This window comes from Somniosus microcephalus, unplaced genomic scaffold, assembly GCF_052327205.1.
Source record: "Somniosus microcephalus isolate GS21.2 unplaced genomic scaffold, FLI_Smic_1.0 unresolved_chr1, whole genome shotgun sequence".
In the NCBI taxonomy this organism is placed as follows: domain Eukaryota; kingdom Metazoa; phylum Chordata; class Chondrichthyes; order Squaliformes; family Somniosidae; genus Somniosus; species Somniosus microcephalus.
In genome coordinates this window covers 92,802,587-92,828,040 of record NW_028225179.1, presented here as the reverse complement: position 1 = coordinate 92,828,040, position 25,454 = coordinate 92,802,587, and the positions used below count along the sequence as shown (strand labels likewise).

General features: G+C 44.7%; 1 pseudogene; it reads left to right on the top strand.

Annotated features, from left to right (window-relative positions):
* LOC147095598 (scavenger receptor cysteine-rich domain-containing protein DMBT1-like) overlaps nucleotides 1–25,454 on the top strand; it is a 1,107,260-nt pseudogene that overhangs the window by 1,048,883 nt on the left and 32,923 nt on the right.

The window sequence follows — 25,454 nt, the reverse complement described above, 5'->3', positions numbered from 1 at the left end:
CCTTTTTATCAATGTTTTGGTCAACCTTTCCTGGCTTTGGAAACTCTGCTAATCCTCAGGCTTACTATTATTATTTGCAACATTATAAGCTTCTTCTTTCAATCTAATGCTATCATTAGCTTCTTTAAATAGCCACAATTAGATCGCTTTTTCCGTGTAGATTTTGTTTCTCAGTGGAATGTATTTTTGTTGAGAATTATGAAATATTTCTTTAAATGCAAGCCAGTGCTTATCTACAATCTTACATTTTAATCTATTGTTCCAATCTATGATAGCCAGCTCACCCCTCATACCTATGTAATTGGCTATATTTAAGTTTAAGACTCTAGTTTCGGATTTAGGCAAGTCACTCTCAAAATTAACGTGAAATTCTATCATATTATGATCAATCTGCCAGAGTTTCCTTTACTATGAGATTGCTAATTAACCCTGTCTCATTACAAAATACAAGATCTAAAATAGCCTGTTACCGAGTTGGTTCCATGAAATATTGTTCAAGGAAATTTCCCATAATGCATTCCATGAACTCGTCCTCCAGACTACCTTTTCCAATTTGATTTGTCCAGTCTATATGAAGATTAAAGCCCCACTCGATTCTTGCATTACCTCTGTTGCAAGTTCCTACAATTTCTTGATTAATATTCTGTCCAACGTTATAGCTACTGTTAGGGGGCCTATATACTATTCTTACCAGTGTTTTCTGCCTCTTGTTATTCCTTGTCTCCACCAATACTGATTCTACTTCCTGATTTTCCAATCTGAGATCAACCACTGCCCTGCAAGTGAGCTGCAGGACTCCCACACCAGCTCTCTGATATTCTAGAACACCACCATTGTTACCACAGTCTATCCCACCCTCCTAATTCTGCAGTAGCTCACAACTAACCCCCAGCACCACCATTATCGTTAAGTGGAGGAGAAAATGATTTTTCACGTTATCTCTTCTCCATTTTGTTTCCAATTTCCACCCTTCCCTCACCTTCACATGATCCATCCCCGACTCTTCCCTTCCCTTCCTCGACTTCTCCATCTCCATCACTGGGGACAGGTTATTGACAAACATTCACTACAAGCTCACTGACTCCCACAGCTACCTGGGCTACACTTCTTCCGAACCCGTCTTCTTTAAGGATTCTATCCCTTTCTCCCTGTCTCTCCCTCTCCGTCACATCTGCTCTGATGATGCCACCTTCCATAACAATGCTTCTGACATTTCTTCCTTTTTCGTCAACCTAGGATTCCCCTCTACAGTGGTTGAAACGTCCCTTGCCCGTGTCCGTTCTATCTCCCGCACTTCTGCCCCTACCTCTGACCCTCCCTCCCAGAACCACGGCAGATTTCCCCTTGTCCTCATCTTTCACCCCACCAGCCTCCACATTCAATGGATCATCCTCTGCCATTTCCGGCACCACAGCGTGAACCCACCACCAAATGCATCTTCTGCTCACCTCCCCTTTCAGCATTCTGTGGGGACCAATCTTTCCATGACACCCTGGTCCACTCCGCTATCACTCCCAACACCCATTCCCCTTCACCCGGCACCTTCCCGTGCAAGCGCAGGAGATGCAACACATGCCCTTATACCTCCCCCCTTTCCACTGTCCAGGGCCCCAAACACCCCTTCCAGGTGAAACAGCGACCTACTTGCACTTTTCTGCAAACTTGAATACTGTATTCGCTGATCACGATGTGGTCTCCTCTACATTGGGGAGACCATTCGCAGATTGGGTGACCGTCTTGCAGAACACCTCCGTTGAGTCCATAAGGGGTCCCCGAGCTTCTGGTCACCTGTCATTTTAATTCACCACTCCACTCCCACTCAGACCTCACCATCCTCGGCCTCTTGCATTGTTCCATGGAAGCTCGGGGAACAGCACCTCATCTTTCGATTAGGCACTTTACAGACTTCTGGACCCAACATAGAGTTCAACAATTTCAGATCATAACCTCAGCCCCTATCATATATGTAAATATATATATATATATATTATCCACACTCTTTTCCTGTCTTTTTTTTCTTCTCCCCCACATGGCAGCTGTCTATCATTCTGTCAGCGCAATTTACACTTCATCTAGAGCCATCCTTTGTTTCTTAACCTGTCCCATTACCAAAACCTTTTGCCTTGAATATCTCTTAATGTCTGTTAACCTCTTCCACCTCCTATCCTATCTTAGACCACCCCTTTTTTTCTTTCACCCCCCCTCCCCCCTTTCCCAGCCTCTACACTTGCTTAAAAATTGTTCCATTTCCTGCTTTTTTCCAGTTCTGATGAAAGGTCATCGACCTGAAACGTTAACTCTGTTTCTCTCTTCACATATGAATTTTTATTTCAGATTTCCAGCATCTGCAGTATTTTCTTTTTGTTTCTCTTCTCCATCAGGTTATTGTGTGCTGCAGGTTCTAAACATGTAAGACATGAATTCAGATCGTAGCTCACGATTTTTTAATAGGAAACAAGACCACGGAGTCCGTGTTCAGCAGGGAATGGATAGAATCAGTGTATTATTTGCCTGAATACAAGTAAAAAACCAAAGACATCATGTGATAAAATTCACTTACTCAGTTACGTTAAACCAGCAGCAATGAGAGTATGTAATGATTCTTGTCGAGCTGATCCCCTCTGTAGTTCTAAATTACCATGGCCGGGGTTTTCAGTTTTGGCACTCTCGATCTACCAAGCCCTGTCCCCAGTTTTTTCATTTTAATTGAAAATAAAATCAGGCTGGCGAGCACAGAAATCTCTGCTCCAATGAGGGGGAGCAATTCGTCGGAAATGACTGCACATTTCGAATGAACAATTTCGGTCCATTTGGAGGGCTGTAATTGGAGTCATTTTAGTTTGGGACGACACTGTCGAATGGGTTCTATCATATTAACCACACATTATACATCCCTTCCTATTTCCTTTGCATTTCAGACAATGCTGCCTAGTGTGCGGTCAATTTGATATCGCCCCTTTTGCATTCATTCCCACAGTTAAAATGAGTCATGCTGTGTTTTAAATCGGTGAAGCCATTTAACTTACTTAAATAAATGCGTTATTAGTCCCAGGGGACGCTTAATGATACTTGTCAGCTCATCTCTGAATTTACTCTGGGACACTGCATAAATAAATGTGTTGGTGCAACAACTCAAAGTGCGAAGCATGTACCCGGATAGTTCCATAATAGTGAAAGAGTTGTTGTAATTTGTCTCTAAAAATTGAATATCTGCAACTTGTACAACTATACAAAATGTGAGTATCACCATCCATGACAGTATAAAATTGCCAGATATGGCGAGCAGTAAAATCATTGATTTCCTTCGGCTCTCTGTCTCTGGATCGCTGTGATTCTCAGCATTGTTGTTCCCACGAAGTTGCCTTCTCACTCTATTTGCCAGTACAATGTGCCTGATGGTCAGAGTATTGAACAGTAAAATCAAAACAAATGGAGCAAATGGGCTTAAAACCATTTCCAACCACAGAAATGTTACCCATATGGGTGAGGTGTAGAAGCTTGATTTTACAATGCAGGACCATGGTATATTGTCAATTAAATACCGAGGTTCATATACAAAGTAGAATGGAACATTTTCGAAAGCGCTCAGCCCACACACCACTGCTATAACAAGAGCTGCTGTTTCTTTGGTGCAATATTTTGACCGCAACCTTTGGCAACAAATGGCCACAAATCGATCAAAGGTGAAAGCGACAGTTAACCAGACAGAGCAATCTAAGGAAGCTAAATTCAACATGAGATTGAGACTGCAAATGGGAGTGTAGTTCAGAAATGAATATGGAAAATAAGCATCATTAATCTGATACAGAATTACAGAAAATATCAGGACCAGTAGATCAGCCGTTGCCATGGCCACCAGGTAACTGGTGATGCATTTGGAGAGGCCGCACTTTCCATGGGAGAGAACCACAATTGTTGCGAGATTAGCTGCAAAGAGGAGGAAGATGAAGTTACTGTATCTCCTTATCTTGAGAGGGCGATCACTCGCCAGGTTTTTGGTATGAAAATTCATGAATTTCAAACCTTGACCCTCAAAAGACTCTCCCGTTATTTTTACCCTATCACGCAGGGTGAAAAAGCACTGGATCGAGGGCAATGGTCGTTTAACTCCCTGCCCAATATTACTCTCCATTGCCTTCAATAGAGATTATAATCGGCACAGTGTTAAAACAGCGTTTCTCTGAATCCTGTCAGTTTACCAAGGGGCGGGTTATGTTCACATTGCCCCACTGCAGGAGATTGATTGGCTGGCGCGCTGAAAGGAGATTCTAGCCAAAGATCACCTGTTAATGCAACCCGCCACATTTTCCTTCTTTTGATATTAATTGGCAGCAAAATCCATCGGAATATGCAAAAGTGGTGGTTCCAGCTGCCAGTTTGTTGTATCCGTCCGACCCGGCCATAAAGAATATAATCTTCCCCCGAGTTACTGGTGCAATAATTACAAACTCTGCCGCACCTTGACTTTGGGATTCAAGCAGCGTGTTGGCCTTTACTGTGCTCTTCACACCATTAGATGGCCTCAATTTAATGCAGCATCCAATATCGCTCAGTTTCACAGTCGCAGCCTTCACGGTTGCCCTGTGACTGTAAATCTTCCGAGTAGTTGCCTCTGGTAGGGATCTCACCTTTCACCGAAACATAGCGGCAAATGCGCCCATGTTTTACGGATATCTGGTAACAGTGACAAACAATCCCTGCTGCGGGCACATTCCAAGAAATTTAGTGGGAAACAAGCATTGATGAATATTTTAAACTTTTCAACTATATTCACCAAACAGAAACCCAGTGCGATGCTAATATTTGGCTCGGATTTAAAATTCAAAAAAGAAAAAAGAATAAGCTCTAAATGTTCAGCACGTCAGACAGCATATGTGGCGAGAGAAACATAGCTAAAGTTATAGGTCGATGATCTTTCATCTAGTCATCGACCTGAAGCTTTAACTGTGTTACCTTGCCTGCTGTTGATTTCATAATCCACGCTATTTCGCTTCTGAAAATTACAACAATCTCTACAAAGGCAACGCAATCCCACCTGAATCATTTCATTTAATATTTCAGAAGAAATTGTGCTGCCTGTCAGTTTATTGCATTTAGAATATGTTGGAAACATGGAGTTTTCTAATTATTATTTGTTTGATGGTGGTAATCAGTGTCTGCACATCAGTCAAAACAAACAAATATTATCAATACACCGACGCAGGAAGAGTGACACAGTGAAATACTGTTAAAGGTGAATATTAACTGATTAGAAGCGGCTTACCAGGAACACCAACTATTGCCAGAATAGGGTAGTAAATGTTTTCTATCTGCATGATCACCGGCAGTCCCATTTTCGGAGAGAAGCGATGTTGTCTGTTACTGTATTGGAGCCGCAGATCTTGTGCTTTCAAAATAAGTTCTTATTTATACCTGAGAGAGACCTCACATGACACACGAGCATTACACAATGATTGGCATTCGTTATAGTCATTTGAACAAACAGGTGCAGCCGAGGTTTATTTCCTGCTGCTGGTCAGAGAGTGGGATATTTTGCAATATCATTTAACATTGAAATTTCTTTTATAAATGAAACATTTTGAAATCTCCACTCCTAAATGAATTGAACAGTGCCCTGAATAATATGAGGATATTCATTTATAGGAGCAGGGAAGACATTTAATGAAATAAAAGCACACAATTCTGGTAGATTAGCACAATTAAATTGTAGATAGATTATATTTTCTTTTTACTTTACCCTTCAAAAGGAGGCTCCGTGTTGCACTTGAGATCAAAGAGCGTTCACAGCTATACACAGAAAGTGAGATAGTCAGTTATATACAGCTGAACAGACGCGCGGATATGCTGAGATGCTGGATTTCAGCAACAACAGGCGTTGGGAGGAGGGGAAGGAGACAAGATCTGGTCCGATATATACCGGGTGTGAGAAAGATAAATGTGGATAAGGGTCTCAATAGCCATTTGAAGGGTTGTGGGAGTTTATGGCCGTTAAAATTAATGAATTGGATGATGAAAAGGAGATTTTCTGCCGGCTGTCGAACCGGAATTTGGAGCGGGACACGGTTTATATATATTAATTAATCTTAGTCTTGAAATTTCAATTGACCTAAACTCAACTGCTATTTGTAGGACAGCATTCTAGATTTCCTCCACCGTTTGTGTGAAGAAGTTTCTCCAGAAATCATCCCTGAATGGTGGAGCTCTAATTTCGGGTTATGCCCCACAAGAGGAAGTAGGTTCTCTCTATCTAACCACTCACCTCCTATCCTTATCTTAAACACTTCAGATAGATCACCCTTAATATTCTATACTCAAGGAAATACAAGCCTACTATGTGGAGCCTGTCCTCATAATTTAACAATTTAACTTCAGCATTATTCTGGGGAATAACAACAGAAAATGCTGGAAATACTCAGCAGGCCAGGCAGCATCCGTGGAGAGAGAAACAGAGTTAACGTTTCAAGTCTGGGACCCTTCATCAGAACTGGAAAAAGCTGGAGATGTAACAGATATTAAGCAGGTGCAGAGACAGGGGGAGGGGGGTTAGGAGGGGAGGAAGGAGTAGAAAGAACATCCTGTACTTTTGTAAGAGGCAGGAAAGATAAAATGTTGCAAATGTGAATGGCAAATATCATACTGCATGAAAAATGGGGGCAGGGATAATTATCTGAAATTGTTGAACTCAATGTTGAGTCCGGCAGGCTGCAAAGTGCCCAATTGAAAGATGAGGTGCTGTTCCTCGAGCTTACGTTGAGCTTCATTGGAACAATGCAATAGCCCGAGGACAGAGAGATCAGAGTGGGAGTGAAGCGGTGAATTAAGGTGACAGGCGACCGGAAGCTCAGGGTCACCCGTACGGACTGAACGGAGGTGTTCTGCAAAGCGGTCGCCCAATCGGCGTTTGGTCTCCCCAATGCAGAGGAGACTTCCTCCAAATTAAAGGTGTTGCTATGGGAACCCGCATGGGCCGTAGCTATGCCTGCCTGTTCATGGGATATGTGGAACATTCTTTGTTCCAGTCCTACTCAGGTCCCCTCCCTCACCTCTTTTTCCGTTACATCGATGATTCTATTGTTGTGCCATTTCCTGCTCTCGCCCTGAACTGGATAAGTTCATTCACTTTGCTTCCAATTTCCACCCTGCCCTCACCTTCACATGGTCCATCACCGACTCTTCCCTTCCCTTCCTTAACTTCTCCGTCTCCATTTCTGGCGATCGGCATTCAACAAACATCCACTACAAGCCCACCGACTCCCACAGCTACCTGGACTACACTTCCTTTCACCCCGCCTCCTGTAAGTACTCTATTCCATTCTCTCAGTTTCTCCATCTCCGCCGTGTCTGTTCTGACGATGCCACCTTCCATACTAGTGCTTCTGACATGTCTTCCTTTTTCCTCAACCGAGGATTCCCCTCTACCGTGGTTGACACGGCCCTTGACCATGTCCGTTCTATTTCCCGCACTTCTGCTCTCACCCCTGCCCCTCCCTCCCAGAACCATCATAGGGTTCCCCTTGTCCTCACCTTTCACCCCACCAGCCTCCACATTCAACGGATCATCCTCCGCCATTTCCGCCACATCCAATGTGATCCCACCACCAAACACATCTTCCCCTCACCTCCCCTTTCAGCATTCCGAAGGGACTGCTCCCTCCGCGACACCCTGGTCCGTTCCTCAATCACCCCCAACAGCCCTGCTCCTTCACCTGGCACCTTCCCGTGCAAGCGCAGGAGATGCAACACATGCCCTTTTACCTCCTCCCTTCCCACTGTCCGGGCCCCAAACACCCCTTCCAGGTGGAACAGTGATTTACTTGTACTTCTTGCAATTTAATATACTGCATTCACTGCTCACGATGCGGTCTCCTCTACATTGGGGAGACCAAACACAGATTGGGCGACCGCTTTGTGGAACACCTCCGTTCAGTCCATACGGGTGACCCTGAGCTTCCGGTCGCCTGTCACTTTAATTCACCGCTTCACTCACACTCTGATCTCTCTGTCCTCGGGCTATTGCATTGTTCCAATGAAGCACAACGTAAGCTCGAGGAACAGCACCTCATCTTTCGATTGGGCACTTTGCAGCCTGCCGGACTCAACATTGAGTTCAACAATTTCAGATAATTATCCCTGCCCCCATTTTTCATGCAGTATGATTTTTGCCATTCACATTTGCAACATTTTATCTTTCCTGCCTCTTACAAAAGTACAGGATGTTCCTTCTACTCCTTCCTCCCCTCCTAACACCACCCCCCGCCCCACCCCCCCCGGTCTCTGCACCTGTTTAATATCTGTTACATCTCCAGCTTTTTCCAGTTCTGATGAAGGGTCCCAGACCTGAAATCTTAACTCTGTTTCTCACTCCACGGATGCTGCCTGGCCTGCTGAGTATTTCCAGCATTTTCTGTTGTTATTTCAGATATCCAGCATCCGCAGTATTTTGCAATTATTCTGGGGAATCTGTGCTGCACCCAGTCCAAGGCCAATATATGCTTTCTCAGATGGGGTGCCCAGAACTGAATGCAGGGCTTTAAATGGGGGCTAACCAGATTTGTTTAACTGTAACGTCACTTTCCCTCTTTTATTCCAGCACCATTAAGACAAAGGCCAACATCCATTAGGCGTTTTAAGAACATAAGAAAATAAGAATTTTGAGCAGGTGTAGGCCATATACTCTTCGAACCTGCTCTGCCATTCAATAAGATCATGGCTGATCTTTGACGTCAACTCCAGTTTCATGCCCTATCCCCATATCCCTTAATTCCTCTGGAGTCAAAAAAGCTATCTATCTCACCGTTGAATATATTAACTACTTAGCATCCACAGCACTTTGGAAACAGAGAATTCCAAAGATTCACTATCCTCTGAGTGAAGAAATTCCTACTCATCTATATCTTAAAAGGTCGGGCCCTTATCCTGAGAATATGGCCCCTAGTTCCAGACTCACCAGCCAGGGGAAAATATCTTTCAGCATCTTTTCTCTCAATGCCACTCAAAATTTTATATGTTTCAATGAGATCACCTTTCATTCTTCTAAACTCCAGAGAGTAGAAGCCCAATCTACTCAATCTCTCCTCATTGAAAAACAACCCTCTCATCCGAGGGATCAATCTACCGAGCCTTCGTTGCACCGCCTCTAAGGAAAGTATATCTTTCCTTAAATAAAGAGACAAAATCTGTGCACAGTACTCCAGGTGTGCTCTCACCTTTGCACGATACAATTGCAGCAGGACTCCCTACTCTTGTAATCCAAACCTCCAGCAATGACGGCCAACATACGATTTGCCTTCCTAATTGCTTGCTGTACCTTAATGTTAACTCTCTGTGCTTCTTTTACTAGGACACCCAAATCTCTTTGAACACCAACATTTAATAGTTTCTCATCATTTAAAAAAGATACTGTTTTTCTATTCTTCCTACCAAAGTGAATAACCTCACATTTTCCCACATTATACTCCATCTGCCAGCTTATTGCCCACTCACTTAATTTAGCTAGACCCCTTTGCAGGTATTTTGTGTCCTCCTCACAGCGTACTTTTCCACCTAGCTCTGTATCATCAGCAAATTTGGATACATTGCTCTTGGCCCGTTCATCGAAGTCATTAATATAGATTGTTATTAGCTGAGGCTCAAGCACTGACCCATGTGGCACCTGATTAGTTACAGCCTGCCAATCTGAAAATGACCCGTTTATCCCTATCCACGGTTTTCTTTCTGTTAACCAATGCTTTATCCATGCTAATATCTTACCCCCAACCCCATGTGTCTTGTGTTGCTTAACAACCTCTTATGTAGCACCTTATCGAATGCCTTTTTGAAATCCAAATGTACTGTATCCACGGGTTCCCCTTTATATACCCTGGTAGTTACATCCTAAAAAAACTCGAATACATTTGTCAAACATGATTTAGCTTTCATAAAACTATGTTGACTCTGTCTAATTTAAATTTTGATTTTCTAAGTATGCTATTATCACAGGTATATTCAGTTTGTGAGCCTGAGTATTACAACACTGATATCACAGGTACAGTCACTGCAAAATTATCATAATTACAGCTCTGAAATCACAGACAAATTCACTGTACATATCAGAATGAAATCACTTATATCACAGGTACAGTTAGTGTGCAAATGTCATAATTACACGACTGATAGTACAGGTAGAGTCAGGGTTTGAATATCAGCGTTATAGCAATGACATCACAGGTACAATCACTGTGTAAATGTCATAATTACAGCACCGATATTAAAGCTACAGTCAGAGCAAAAATTACAGTACTCAAGTCAGCGTGTGAATATCAGCATTAAAGCACTGATATCACCGGTAGATTTTCGGTGTGAATATCCGAAATACAGCACTGATATCACAGCTAAAATCACTGTGTGCAAATATCGGAAGTAAAGCTCCGATATCACAGGTACAGTCACAGTCTAAATACTAGTATTACAACACCGATGTCACAGGTACAGTCACTGTCTGAATATCAGAATGACAGCACTGATATCACAGTTAAAGTCAGTGTGTAGTTATCAAAATTACTGCACTGATATTGCAGTTACCATCACTGTAAAATTCAGAATTAAAGCTCCGATATAGCACGTACAGTCAGTTTGTAAAGATTAGCATTACAACAATAACATGTACATTCACCGTGTGAATGTCACAATTTCAGAAATTCAGCACTGGAATGCCAGGTAAATTCACTCTGTGTAAATATCTAGAGTAAAGCTCCGATATCACAGGTACACTCACTGTGTCAATACCAGTATTTCAGCACTAATATCACAGGTACAATCAATGTGTGAATATCAGAATTACAGCACTAATATCACATGTACATTCAATGTGTGATTTTCATAATTATAACTTTCTTATCACTGATCCAGCCTCTGTGTAAATGCCATTATTACAGTAAAGATGTCACAGGTAAAGTAATTGCGTCACTATGAGAATTAAAGCACTGGTATCACAGGTAAATGCAGTGTGTAAAAATCAGAAATACTGCAATGCTTTCACAGGTGCAGTGACTAGTTAAATATTAGAGCTAACGCAAATATAATACAGATACAGTCGGTTTGTAAATATCAGAATTGAAACATTGATATCACCGGTAGAGTGAAATGTGTGAATACCACAATTACAGCATTGATATCACAGGCATAGGAAGTATGAGGGTATCAAAAGTACTGCACTGATATCACAGGTACCGTCAGTGTTTAAATATCAGAATTACATCACTGATATTACAGGCACAGTCAGAATGTGAATATCAGAATTACTGCACTGATATCACAGGTAGAGTCAGTGTGTAAATATCAGAATTAAAGCACGGATATCACAGGTACGCTCAGTGTGACAATTCCAGTATTACAGCATTGAAGTCACATGTACATTCAGTGTGTGAATGTCAACATTACAAATATGATATCACAGATCCAGTCGGTTTGTGAATATTAGAATCACAACACTACTATCACAGATACATTCACTGTGTAAATATGAGAAATAAAGCAATGGTATCACAGATAAACGCAGTGAGTAAATATCATAATGACAGCAATTCTATTACAAGTACAGTGACTGGGTGAATATTAGAATTACAGCAATGATATCACCTGTAGAGTTACTGTGTTATTCCCATAATTGCAGCGGTGATACCACAGGTACTGTCAGTGTATGAATATCATAATTACAGCACTGATATTAGAGGAAATTTCACTGTGTAAATATAATAATTACGTTTATGAAATCCAAGAACTGTCACTTTCTAAATAGCAGAATTACAGCGCTGATGTCAGACGTACATTCATTATGTGAATATCAGTAATACAGCACTGATATCAGAGTTACAGTCCGTGTAAATATCAGAATTCTAGCACTGATATCACAGGATGTGTCACTGCGTGATTATCAGAATTACAGCACCCATATCACAGGTAGAGTCAGTCTGTATATATCAGAATTACCACACCGATATCAAAGGTACAGTCGATGTGTACATATCAGAATGACAATACAGCTATCACCGGTACAGTCACTGTGTAAATATTAGCATTACAGCACTTATATCACTGCTACATTCAGTGTTTAAATATCAGAATTACAGCAATTCTATCGGAGGTACACTCTCATGAGTGAATACCACAATTGCAGCACTGATATACATGTGCAGTCACTTTTTAATATCACAATAACAGCAATGATATGACATGTACAGTCACTGTGTGAATATCAGAATTACAGCAGTAATATCGCAGGTATGCTCATAGTTTAATTATCAGAGTTACAGCACCGAAATCACAGATACAACAATGTGCAAAGATCCGAATTATAGCACTGATATCACAGATAAAGTCACTGTGTGAATACCGGAATTATAGCTCTGAGGTGCAGTCAATGTATGTAACAGAATTACAGCATGGATATCAGAGGTATAATGACTGTGTAGTTATCAGAATTACAGCACCGATATCACCAATACAGTCAGTGCGCAAATATAAGACTTACAGCTCTGATATCACAGATACAGTCAGTGTGAGTATATCACAATTGCAGCACTGACTTCATTAGCACGGGAAAGCATGGAAAGCATGGAAAAGGATTGGTTAACAGACAGAAAAAAGAGTAGGGATAAAGAGGTCATTATCAGATTGGCAGCCTGTAACAAATGCAGTGCCGCAAGGTTCAGTGCTTGGGCCTCTGCTATGTACAGCCTATAGTAAGGACTTAGACGAAGGGAACGGGAGCAATGCATTCACGTTTGCTCACGATGCAAAGCTAAATGAAAAAATAAGCTGTGAGCAGGACACAAAGAACCTGCAAAGGGATATAGCCAGGTTAAGTGAGTGGGCAATAAGTTGTCAGATGGAGTACCGTGTGGGGAAATGTGAGGTTATTCACATTGGTAGGAAGAATAGAAAAACAGAATAATTTTTAAATGGTGAGAAACTATTAAATGTTGATATTCAGTGAGCTTTGGGTGTCCTAGTACAAGAAATACAGAGAGTTAACACCCCACTAGCTACCATTTGCCAACCGGAAAATGACCCATTAGTCCCGAATCTCTGATTTCTGTTAGTTAGCCAATTCTCTTGAAGGGAGAATTACTCGTCCTAGCCCCTTTAGGGCTACCCTGGATCAGGCGTATTTCTCAGACGTTTACTTTCAAGTAAAGTTTGAAGTAGCCGCATCCTTAAGACACTTAATTGTGTCTAAAGGTCCGGACTATCTCTCCCTAAAGGAAAGGAACAACCTGAAAATGTTACCATCCTCCAGATAGCACTTTTAATAAGTTTAGCTAGACTGTAACATTCCGGATATTATGAGGGTCCGAAAAACTCCCACAGAATTCTGGAACTCCTCACTAAAGAGTGTACAGAGATTGAGTTCACGAGTTTTTGATACAGAAGACGTCTGCGAGACTATTCTAAAAATGTGTAGATTTATAAAAGAACCGACATGCTATTTACAGTTCACGAGTCAATCGCAACATTAACAGTTCCAAAAAGAGAAAGCTTACAATCTTATCAGAGAATCTTACTTTCAAATCTTAACTTCGCTACAGTTTTACAGTTCTTAATGTCTAGAGGATATCCACCAAAATCAAATACATTTGAACCAGAGGTACAAAGAATGGTAGACTACAGAGCTGCCTCTGAAGCCGAGAATCACTTTGCCCGATTAAAGTGAGTCTGCTATCCCATTTGGGAGTTCAATATTTATAGCCTTTCCCAGTGATATTTCCTTTAAGGTATCTGATGATGTAAGCTAATTGTCTCTAGTCATTTTTCTGCTTACCTCTGCCAGACTCATGTCTCATCTCGAGGTGTTCTAAGTTTACCATATAAAAAACGGCGTGACAGCAGGTGTCCCTTACTTTATGTCATCTTTACGAGGGCAGATGTTCCTTACTTTATGTGCTTTTTACGAAGTGTAAATTAGAAAACCTTATCTAGGGTGAACCATTGTTTCTTTTCAAAACATTCAGCCTGTTGGAGCCCGTAACCCACTGTTTCAATAAGATTATTTATTCAGGGTCAACAACAACCTTATCTCAATAGCCAGAGTGATTTCATAGCTATTTCATAGTTAGGTTTCTAGATTTCCAAACCCAGTTTGTCATGTGTAAATAAGGCCAGAATTCTTTCATAAGATGGTGTATTTTTCTGAATAGGTTATATGGTTTATTCCTTCACATTCTATCCATGCTAATATACTCCCCCAACTCCGTGAGCTCTTATCTTATGCAGTAACCTTTTATGTGGGACCTTATCGAATGCCTTCTGGAAATCCAAATACACCACATTCACTGGCTCACCTTTGTCCACCCTGCTTGTTACATGCTCAAAGAACTCCAGCAAATTTGTTAAGCATGATTTCCCTTGCATAAAACCATGCTGACTCTGCTTGACTGCATTATGATTTTCCAAATGCACTGCTACTGGTTTCTTAGTGAAAAACTCCAGCATTTTCCCAACGACAGATGTTGGGCTAACTGGTCTATAGTTTCCTGCTTTCTGTCTCCCTCCTTTCTTAAATAGGTTTGTTACATTTGTGGATGTCCAATCTGCTGGGACCTCTCTAGAGTCCAGGGATTTTGGGCATATTGCAACCAATGCATCCACTATCTCTGCAGCCACTTATTTTAAAACCCTGGGATGCAGGCCATCTGGTCCAGTGGACTTGTCGTCTTTTAGTCCCATTATTTTACCAAGTACTATTTCCTTAGTGCTAGTGATTGTCGTTAGTTCCCCCCTCCCTGTGGTCCCCTGATTTTCCATTATTGGGATGATGTTAGTGCCTTCCACTGCGAAGACAGTAGTGAGTTTAGGTCAACTGAAATTTCAAGAAGAAAGAGTAAAGACTTGCATTTATATAGCGCCTTTCACGACCACCGGACATCTCAAAGCACTTTACAGCAATGAAGGAATTTTTTGGAGTGCAGTGTAGTCACTGTTGTAATGTGGAAAACGCAGCGGCCAATCCGCGCACAGGAAGCTCCCACAAACAGAAATGTGGTAATGACCAGATAATCGGATTTTGTTATGTTGATTGATGGATAAATATTGGCCCGGGCACCAGGGACAACTCCCCTGCTGTTCTTTGAGGAAGTGCCATGGGATTATTTTCCTCCACCTAAGAGGGCAGATGGGGCTTCAGTTTAACATCTTATCTGAAAGACAGCACCTCAACAAGTGCAGCACTCCCTCAGCACTGCACTGGAATATTAGTCTAGCTTTATGTGCTCAAGTCGCTGGAGTGGGACTTGAACCCACAACCTTCCGACTCAGAGGCTCAGAGTGTGCTACCCACTGAGACACAGCTGACATTAAGAGTGAGATTAATATATGTAAACCGGGTCCCGCTCCAAATTCCTGTTCGACAGCTGCAATAACATCTCTTTCTCACCATCCAATCTTTTAAATTTGACGGCCACAAACTCCCACATCCCTGCCTAACGGCTATTAAGATCCTTATCCACATTCATCTTTCTCACACACGGTTCATATCAGACCAGACCCTGTCCCCTTCCATTCCGCCCAATATATGTTGATGCTGAAATCCAACATCTCCGCATATCCACGGGGCTGCTCAGCTGTATATAACTGATTATATCTCTTTCTGTGTCTATCTCTGAACAATCTTCGATCTCAAATGCACCACGGAGCCTCCTATATTTATATTAGGTAGAGTATAAATTAAAAAAGAAAAATATGATGCATCGACAATTTAGATGGTGCTAATCTACCACAAATGTGCGCATTTATTTCATCAAATGTCTTCTCTGTTCCTATGAATGATTATCCTCAGCTTCAGGAGTCTGCAACATTAATTTAGGAGTGTAGATTTCTAAATGTTTCATTTCTAAAAGAAACTCCAATGTCACATGTTATTGCAAAATATCCCACTCTCTGACCAGCAGCAGTAAATATGGCTTGGCTGCTCCTGTTTGTTCAAATGACTGTAACTGATGCTAATCATTGTGCAATGCTCGTGTGTCACTCGAGTTTTCGCTCAGGTATAAATCAGACCTTATTTTGAAAGCAGAAGGTCTGTGTTTCCAAAACACGAACAGAGAACATCGCTTCTCTCAGAAAATGGGACAGCTGTTGATCATACAGATAGAAAACATTTACTACCCTATTATTGCATTAGTTGGTGTTCCTGATAATCTGCTTTTAATCTGTTAATATTCATCGTTACCAGTGTCTCACTGTGTCACTGTTCTTGCTGTGTATTATTCATATTTGTTTGTTTTGGTGTGATTGATGTGCAGACACTGTTTACCAGCATCAGACAAATAATAATGACAAAACTCTGACATATTCTATATGTAATAACCTGACAGGCAGCTCATTTTCTCTGAAATATTAGAGGAAACAATTTAGGTGGGATTGCTTCTCCTTTGTAGAGATTCTTGTAATTTTCAGAAGTAAAACACTGCAGATTATGGAAAGCTCAGCAGGCGTGGTAACACATGTGCAGAGAGAAACACAGTTAAAGTTTCAGGTCGATGACCAGTTCTGATGAAAGATCGTTGACCTAAAACTGTAACTATGTTTCTCTCACCACATCGGCTGTCAGACCTGCTGAACATTTACATCATTTTCTATTTTTTTGGTAATTTTCTATACGAGCCAAATACTACCATCGCACTTGGGTTCTGATTGGTGAATATTGTAAACTGTTTAAAATGTCCATCAAATTATTTTTCCCACTAAGTCTCTGGGAATGTGACCGCAGCAGCGATTGTCACTATTACCAGACATCCGTGAACCATGGGCTCATTTGCACTGTGTTTTTTTGAAAGGAGAGATCTGGAAAAACAGCAACTACTCGGAAAGTTTACACTCACACTTCAACCATGTATGGAACTGAGCCATATTGGATGCTGCATTAAAAATGGCCAGCTAATGGTGTGAGCCAGCACAGTCAAAGGCAACACGCTGTTAGAATCCCAAAGTCAAGGTGCGGCAGAATTTGTAATGAACGCACCGGCACCTATGGGGGAGATTATATTCTTTGCAGCCAGGTTAGATGGATAAGAAAATGTGGCGGCAGGAACCACTGCCTTTGCATAGTCCATTGGATTTTCCTGCCAATTAATATTAAAGGAAGAAAATGCAGCGGGTTATGTTAACAGGTGAACCTTGGCCAGAATTTCCTTTCAGCCAATCAATCTCCCGCTGTGGAGCGATATTAACCTAACCCGCCCCTCGACAAACTGACAGGATCGGGAGCAGCGCTGGTTTAACACTGTGCCGATTCTACTCTCTACTGGAGATAATGGAGAGTAATATTGGGCAGGGAGTAAATCGAGCATTGCCCTCCATCCCGTGGGTTTTTCACCCTACGTATTAGGTTAAGATCACCCCGGAGTGAAAGTTGAGGGCCAAGGTTAGAAATTTATGAATTTTCATACCAATAAACTGGCAAGTGATCATCCTATCAAAATAAGGAGAATTAGTAACTTCAACTTCCTTGTCTTTGCCCCTAATTTAGCGACAATTGTGGTTCTCTCCCCTGGAAGCTTCGGTCTCTCCAAATGCACCACCAGGTGGCCATGACAACGGCTGATCTACTGGTTCTAATATCTGCTATAAACCTGTATCAGATTAATTATGCTTGTTTTCCATATTCATTTCTGAACTACACTGGCATTTGCAGTCTCGATCTCGCCTTGATTTTTGCTTCCATTGATTTCCATTGGTCCTGAGCACCCCGCCCCGACACACACACAGAGCAGGAATGGCCCAGGCTCCAGTCCCGGCCTGTGCGGAATTGGCCGATCTCACCCAGTGTGGTACTGAGCAACCCACACACACACACAGAGCAGGAAAGGCCCAGGCTCCAGTCCCGGCCTGTGCGGAATTGTCCGATCTCACCCAGTGTGGTACTGTGCCCCCCACACACACACAGAGCAGGAAAGGCTCAGGCTCCAGTCCAGGCCTGTGCAGAATTGGCCGATCTCACCCACTGTGGTACTGAGCCCCCCACACACACACAGAGCAGGAAAGGCCCAGGCTTCAGTCCCAGCCTGTGCGGAGTTGGCCGATCTCACCCAGTGTGCTACTGAACCCCCCACACACACACAGAGCAGGAATGGCCCAGGCTCCAGTGCCGGCCTGTGCCGAATTGGCCGATCTCACCCCATGTGGTACTGAGCCCCCCACACACACACAGAGCAGGAAAGGCTCAGGCTCCAGTCCCGGCCTGTGCGGAATTGGCCGATCTCACCCAGTGTGGTACTGAGACCCCCACATACACACACAGCAGGAAAGGCCCAGGCTCCATCTCCGGCCTGTTTTGAGTGAGCTGATCGCAGCCGGGGTGGGCGGTAGGGGGGCTACAATTGGGCGTCAGCGCCTCCTGGGTTGGGGAGTGTGGAAAAGCAGTCAGGGTTCTTGCTCCTGATCACTGTCCAGTGACCTGTGCTGGAAGGTGTGTGAGTGTGCAGATGTGCTTGTCTGTGTGCAGATGTGCTTGTGTGTCTGGGTGTGCAGATGTGTGTGTGTGTCTGCCTGGGTGTGCAGATGCGCGTGTGTGTCTGTCTGGGTGTGCAGATGTGCTTGTGTGTCTGTCTGGGTGCGCAGATGTGCTTTTGTGTGTCTGGGTGTGCTGATGTGCTTGTGTGTGTCTGGGTGTGCTGATGTGCTTGTGTGTCTGGGTGTGCAGATGTGTGTGTGTGTCTGTCTGGGTGTGCAGATGTGCTTGTGTGTCTTTGTGTGTGCAGATGTGCTTGTGTGTCTGCCTGGGTGTGCAGATGTGCTTGTGTGTGAAGATGTTCGTGCATGTGTGCAGATGCGTGTGTGTCTGTATCCAGTGTACAAGTGTATCGATCTGTGCGTGCGCAAATGTGTCTGTGTGTGTGCGTGCAGATGTGCTTGTGCGAGAGATCAGTTAAGCACAAGATCAGGTTCTCCACTTGGTCAAATACCAGAGAATGGGGGGAGTGAGGATTCATAGACTGGGAGCTGGAATGGGAGGGTAGAGTTCTGGACACTGCATTATAGGAGGGGTATTCGAGCCCGGGAATGGGAGGGAGAGTTCTGGACACTGCATTATAGGAGGGGTAGTCGAGCCCGGGAATGGAAGGGTAGAGTTCTGGACATTCCATTATAGGAGGGGTATTCAAGCCCGGAAATGGGAGGGTAGAGTTCTGGACACGCCATTATAGGAGGGGTATTCGAGCCCGGGAATGTGTGGATAGTGTTCTGGACACTCCATTATAGGAGGGGTATTCGAGCCCGGGAATGGGAGGGTGAATTCAGGACACCCCATTATAGGAGAGGTATTCGAGCATGGGAAGTGGAGGGTAGAGTACTGGACACCCCATTATAGGAGGGGTATTCGTGCTCGGGAATGGGAGGGTAGAGTTCTGGACACCCAATTATTGGAGGGATATTCGAGCCCGGGAATGGGAGGGTAGAGTTTTGGACACCCGATTGTAGGAGGTGTATTCGAGCCCGGGAATGGGAGGGTAGAGTTTTCGACACCCGATTGTAGGAGGGGTATTCGAGCCCGGGAATGGGAGGGTAGAGTTCTGGACACCCCATTATAGGAGGGGTATTCGAGCCCGGGAATGAGAGTGTAGAGTTCTGGACACCCCATTGTAGGAGGGGTATTCGAGCCCGGGAATGGGAGTGTAGAGTTCTGGACACCCCATTATAGGAGGGGTATTCAAGCCCAGGAAAGGGAGGCTGAGTTCTGGACACCCCATTATAGGAGGGGTATTCGAGCCCGGGGAGTGGGTGCGATGAATGCTGTCTGTACATTAGGTCACCAGCTCACAGTGTTAGAGTTGCTTTGATCCTTTTCCAGGTCCGGTGCCCCCGAGACTGCGAGGAGGTCCTGCCTCGTGTTCAGGGAAAGTCGAGGTGTACAATCATTCCACCTGGGGCACGGTTTGCGATCATAACTGGGACATCCTGGACGCCTCGATTGTCTGCAGGCACCTCAAGTGTGGGGCTGCCGTGTCCGTGAGCACTGGCTTCGCATGATGTGGGGTGTGTTGGGATGGAGGCGACCATCAGTGAGTGCCCGGCAGACCAGCGGAATATCAGCAACTGTACACACAGCCAGGATACTGGAGTTACTTGCTCAGGTCAGCAGTAATGGTGCACGTCGTTGAAGAGTGTGGAACGTTCTGACCCACACAGAGCAGGAAAGGCCCAGGCTCCATCCCCGGCCTGTGCTGAGTTAGCGGATCACACCCGGCGTGGTACTGAGCCTCCCACACACACAGAGCAGGAAAGTCCCAGGCTCCATTCCCGGCCTGTGCTGAGTTAGCGGATCACACCCGGTGTGTTACTGAGCCACACATTCACACACAGAAACAGCAGGAAAGGCCCACGCTCTATCCCTGGCCTGTGCTGAGTTAGAGGGTCACACCCGGTGTGTTACTGAGCCCCCCCCACACACACACAGAGCAAGAAAGGCCCAGGCTCCATCCTCGGCCTGTGCTGAGTTCGCTGATTCAGCTCAATTGTGAACTCCTGTGTAGCATGCTCGAATCTGAATGTTCTCCTCCTGTTCGTATGTTATACGCTGAAGTGGCTGAATGACCTCCTGTTCCTATGTAACAATTTTAAGGGGCTGAATGGCCTCCTCCTGTTCCTTCGAGGAGGGAGGGGAAACTAGTGACGATTAAAACCACACAAGGAGAAATGTCCAAACCTTATGTTGTCCCTGGCAGTTTCTTTCCCGGTCAGACTGACAGACGGGAACAACATATGCTCGGGGAGGGTGGAGATCTTTCATGAGTCCACCTGGGGGACAGTCTGCAACGAGGGCTGGGACCTCACCGACGGGGCATCGTGTGCAAGCAGCTGAACTGTGGGAAGGCCGAGAGGGTAACCAGGCCCCACCGTGGCCGAGGGAATGGGGAGGTCCTGCTGAGCGGTGTCAAGTGTGACAGGACGGAGCGCTCCCTGGACTGATGCCTCTCCAACCCGCTCAGTGCCAACAACAGTGCCTGTGGTCAGCACACTTGGGTCGTCTGCTCAGGTGAGTCGTGAGCTTTCATTACTTGTAATAACACAACCTGCTGATCCACACCTCTCGCACCAAGTCCTGTTCACCCCTCACCCCCTGAGCTCGCTGACCTACATTGGCTCCCAGTCAGGCAACGCCTCGATTTTAAAATTCTCATCCTAGTCTCTGAATCCCTTCATGGCTCTCGCCCCTCCCAATCTCTGTCACCTCCTGCAGCCATACAGCCTCCGAGATCGCTGCGCTCCTCCCAATCTGGACTTTTGTGCCTCATTGATTTTCACCTTTCCACCATTGGCGGCAGTGCCTTCAGCTGCCGAGCCCCTGAGCACTGGAATTCCTTCGCTGAAAGTCTCGGCCTCTCTCTCCTCCTTTAATACGCTCCTTAAAACCCACCTCTTTGAACAAGTTTTCGTCACTGTCCAATATCTCCTTATGTGGCTCAGTGTCAATTTCTGTCTGATAACGCTCTTGTGAAGCGCCGTGGGACGTTTTACTACATTGAAGTGCTGTATAAATGGGAATTGTTGTTGTTGACTGCTGACCCTGTCCCTGTGGAGCTGGGCCTCACCCCACTTTGGGAGTTTGACACAGTTGACAGCTCTCTGACCTCTGGGTGACAACGAGGCTGGTTCCAGCCCCATTCCTGGACTTGAAGTGCCATATAAACATTGATCTTCTCATGACTGCACCCCGTCTCCTGTTCCTGAGAAGATTTAACTTCTACATAGAGTGACATAGAATGTACAGCACAGAAACAGGCCATTCGACCCAACTGGCCCATATCAGTGTTAATGTTCCACACGAGCCTCCTCCCGCCCTTCTTCATCTAAACTTATCAGCATATCCTTCTATTCCTTTCTCCCTCATGTGTTTATCTGGCTCCCTCTTAAATGCATCTATGCTATTTGCCTCAACTACTCCCTGTGGTAGCGAGTTCCACATTCTCATCACTCTCTGGGTAAAGAAGTTTCTCCTGAATTTTTAGTGACTATCTTATATTTATCGGACCTAGTCTGGACCAGGAGAGCACCGGGGCCGAGGATAAAAGGAGGAGCGAGGCAAGGCCCTACCAGATCGGACCAGGAGAGCACCGGGTCGAGGATAAAAGGAGCAGCGCGGCAAGGCCCGAGCAGATTGGACCAGGAGAGCACCGGAGCCGAGGATAAAAGGAGGAGCGAGGCGAGGCCCGACCAGATCGGACCAGGAGAGCACCGGGGCCGAGGATAAAAGGAGGAGCGAGGCGAGGCCCGACCAACTCAGCAGCGGGGAGAGAGGTAAGAAGTAATCAGAGTGTGACATCACCAGGGAGCAGGTAAGTGATTAGTTGGTGAGTATTTCTCTATTTTTTAAACTTTAGCTCGGTGGTTTATAGTAGCTATAAGGTGTTTCTGGTGTAGCGGGGACTGTTGGTAAACCATACAAGCGTCCTAGAGTTTATATTTAATTGGTGGACAGCCCAGCCCCGAGTTATGCTCCTCTTGCTCTATGTGGGAATTCAGGGATGCTGCCATTGTCCCTGAAGACCATTTGTGCCAGTAATGCATCCAGCTGCAGCTACTAGCAGACCGCATTGCAGCACTGGAGCTGCGGATGGATGGGCTTTGGAGCTTTCACGATGCTGAGAGGGTCGTGGATAACACGTTTAGTGAGTTGGTCACACCGCAGGTAAGGGCTGCACAGGCAAAAGAGAAATGGGTAACCATCAGGCAGCGCAGTAGAGGCAGGCAGGTAGTGCCGGGGACTCCTGTGGCCATCCCCCTCTCAAACAGGTATACCGATTTGGATACTGTTGAGGGGGATGATTTACCAGAGGAACGCAGCAGCAGCCAACTTCCTGGCACCAGGGGTGCTTCTGCTGCTCAGGAAGGGAGGAAAAATAGTGGGAGAGCAATAGTGGTAGGGGATTCTATCGTAAGGGGAACAGACAGGCGTTTCTGTGGCCGTAGACATGACTCCAGGATGGCTTGTTGCCTCCCTGGTGCCAGGGTCAAGGATGTCACTGAACGGCTGCAGGGCATTCTGAAGGGGGAGGGTGAACAGTCAGAGGTCGTGGTTCACATTGGGACAGATGACATGGGTAGGAAGAGGGATGATGTCCTGCAGCAAGAATTTAGGGAGCTAGGTAGCAGATTAAAGAGCAGGACCTCAAAGGTTGTAATCTCTGGATTACTCCTGGTGCCACGTGCTAGTGAGTATAGGAATAGGACGATAGAGCAGATGAATGCGTGGCTAAAGAGTTGGTGCAGGAGGGAGGGCTTTAGTTTCCTGGATCACTGGGCCTGCTTCTGGGGAAGGTGGGACTTGTACAAGTCGGACGGGTTGCACCTGAACCAGAGTTGGACAAATATCCTTGTGGGGAGGTTTGCTAGCACTGTTCGGGGGGGGTTAAACGAAAATGGCAGGGGTTGGGAACCTGAGCAGGGAGACAGAGGAAAGGGAAACAGGGATAAAAGCAAATGATAGGAAATAGTAAAACAAAAGTGGCAGTCAGAGAAATCAACGGTTTAAATCAAACGTGGCCACAGTAAATAATAATTCTAATAGGTCTAAGAGCGTTAAAAAAACAAGCCTGAAGGCTTTGTGTCTTAATGCGAGGAGTATTTGTAATAAGGTGGACGAATTGGCTGTGCAAATACTGGTAAATTAATATGATTTGGTTGGGATTACGGAAACGTGGCTCAAGGATGGCCAAGACTCGGAACTCAACATCCAGGGGTATTCGATATTCAGGAAAGATAGGCAAAAAGGAAAGGGAGGTGGGGTAGCATTACTGGTTAAAGAAGGGATTAATACAATTGTAAAGAAGGATATTAGCTCTGATGATGTGGAATCTGTATGGGTAGAATTGAGAAATACTAAGGGGAAAAAAACAATAGTGGGAGTGTTATGTAGACCTCCAAACAGAAAGGTAGAGGTTGGGGATGGCATTAAAAGGGAAATTAATGAAGCGTGCAATAAGGGCACAGCAGTCATGATGGGTGACTTTAATCTACTGCCTGACATCGGTAGTGGGGAAAATGCTAGAGTCCATCATAAAAGATGTAATAGCAGAGCAGTTGGAAAGCAGTGACAGGATCGGACAAAGTCAACATGGATTTACAAAAGGTAAATCATGCTTGACTAATCTATTGGAATGTTTTGAGGATGTAACTAGTAAAATAGATGAGAACCAGTGGTTGTGGTGTATTTGGACTTTCAGAAGGCTTTCGATAAGGTCCCACATAAGAGATTAGTGTGCAAAATTAAGGCACATAGGATTGGGGGCAAGGTATTGACTTGGATAGAGAACTGGTTGGCGGAGAGAAAGCAAAGAGTTGGAATAAACGGGTCGTTTTCCGAGTGGCAGGCAATGACTAGTGGGGTACCGCAAGGATCGGTCCTAGGACCCCAGCTGTTCGCAATATATATTAATGATCTGGACGAGGGAATTGGATGTAATATCTCCAAATTTGCAGACGACACAAAGCTGGGTGGGAGGGTAAGCTGTGAGGAGGATGTCGTGAAACTCCAGTACGATTTGGACAGGTTGGGTGATTGTGCAGAAACATGGCAAATGCACTATAATGTGGATAAATGTGAGGTTATCCACTTTGGTGGCAAAAACAGGAAGGCAGATTATTATTTGAATGGCAATAGATTGGGAGAAGGGGAAGTGCAAAAGACTTGGGTGTTCTTGTGCACCAGTCGCTGAAGGTAATCATGCAGGTGCAGCAGGCGGTTAAGAAGGCAAATGGTATCTTGGCCTTCGTAGCAAGAGCGTTCGAGTACAGTAACAAGGATGTCTTGCTACAGTTGTAAAGGGCCTTGGTGAGATCACACCTTGAGTATTGTGAGCAGTTTTCGTCGCCTTACCTGAAGAAGGACGTTCTTGCCATTAAAGGAGTGCAGCGAAGATTCACCAGGCTGATACCTGGGATGGCAGGATTGACGTATGAGGAGAGATTGTGTCGATTGGGCTTATACTCACTGGAGTTTAGAAGATTGAGAGGGGATCTCATCGAAACCTATAAAAATTTGTCAGGCTTGGACAGAGTAGATGCAGGAAGGATGCTTCTGATGGCTGGGGAGTCCAGAACCAGGGGTCATAGTCTAAGGATAAGGGGTAAGCCATTTAGGACTGAAATGAGGAGGAATTTCTTCACCCAGAGAGTGGTGAACCTATGGAATTCTCTGCCACAGAGGGCAGTGGAGGCCAGGTCATTAAATATATTCAAGAAAGAGTTGGATATATTTCTTAAGGCTAAAGGGATCAAGGGATATGGGGAGAAGGCAGGGACAGGGTACTGAATTTGGATGATCAGCCACGATCTCACTGAATGGCGGAACAGGCTTGAAGGGCCGAATGGCCTACTCCTGCTCATATCTTCTATTGTTTCTAAGTCTCCCTCACAAGTGGAAGCATCTTCCCTGCGTCTACCCTATTGAACCCTTTCATAATCATGAAGACCTCTATCAGGTC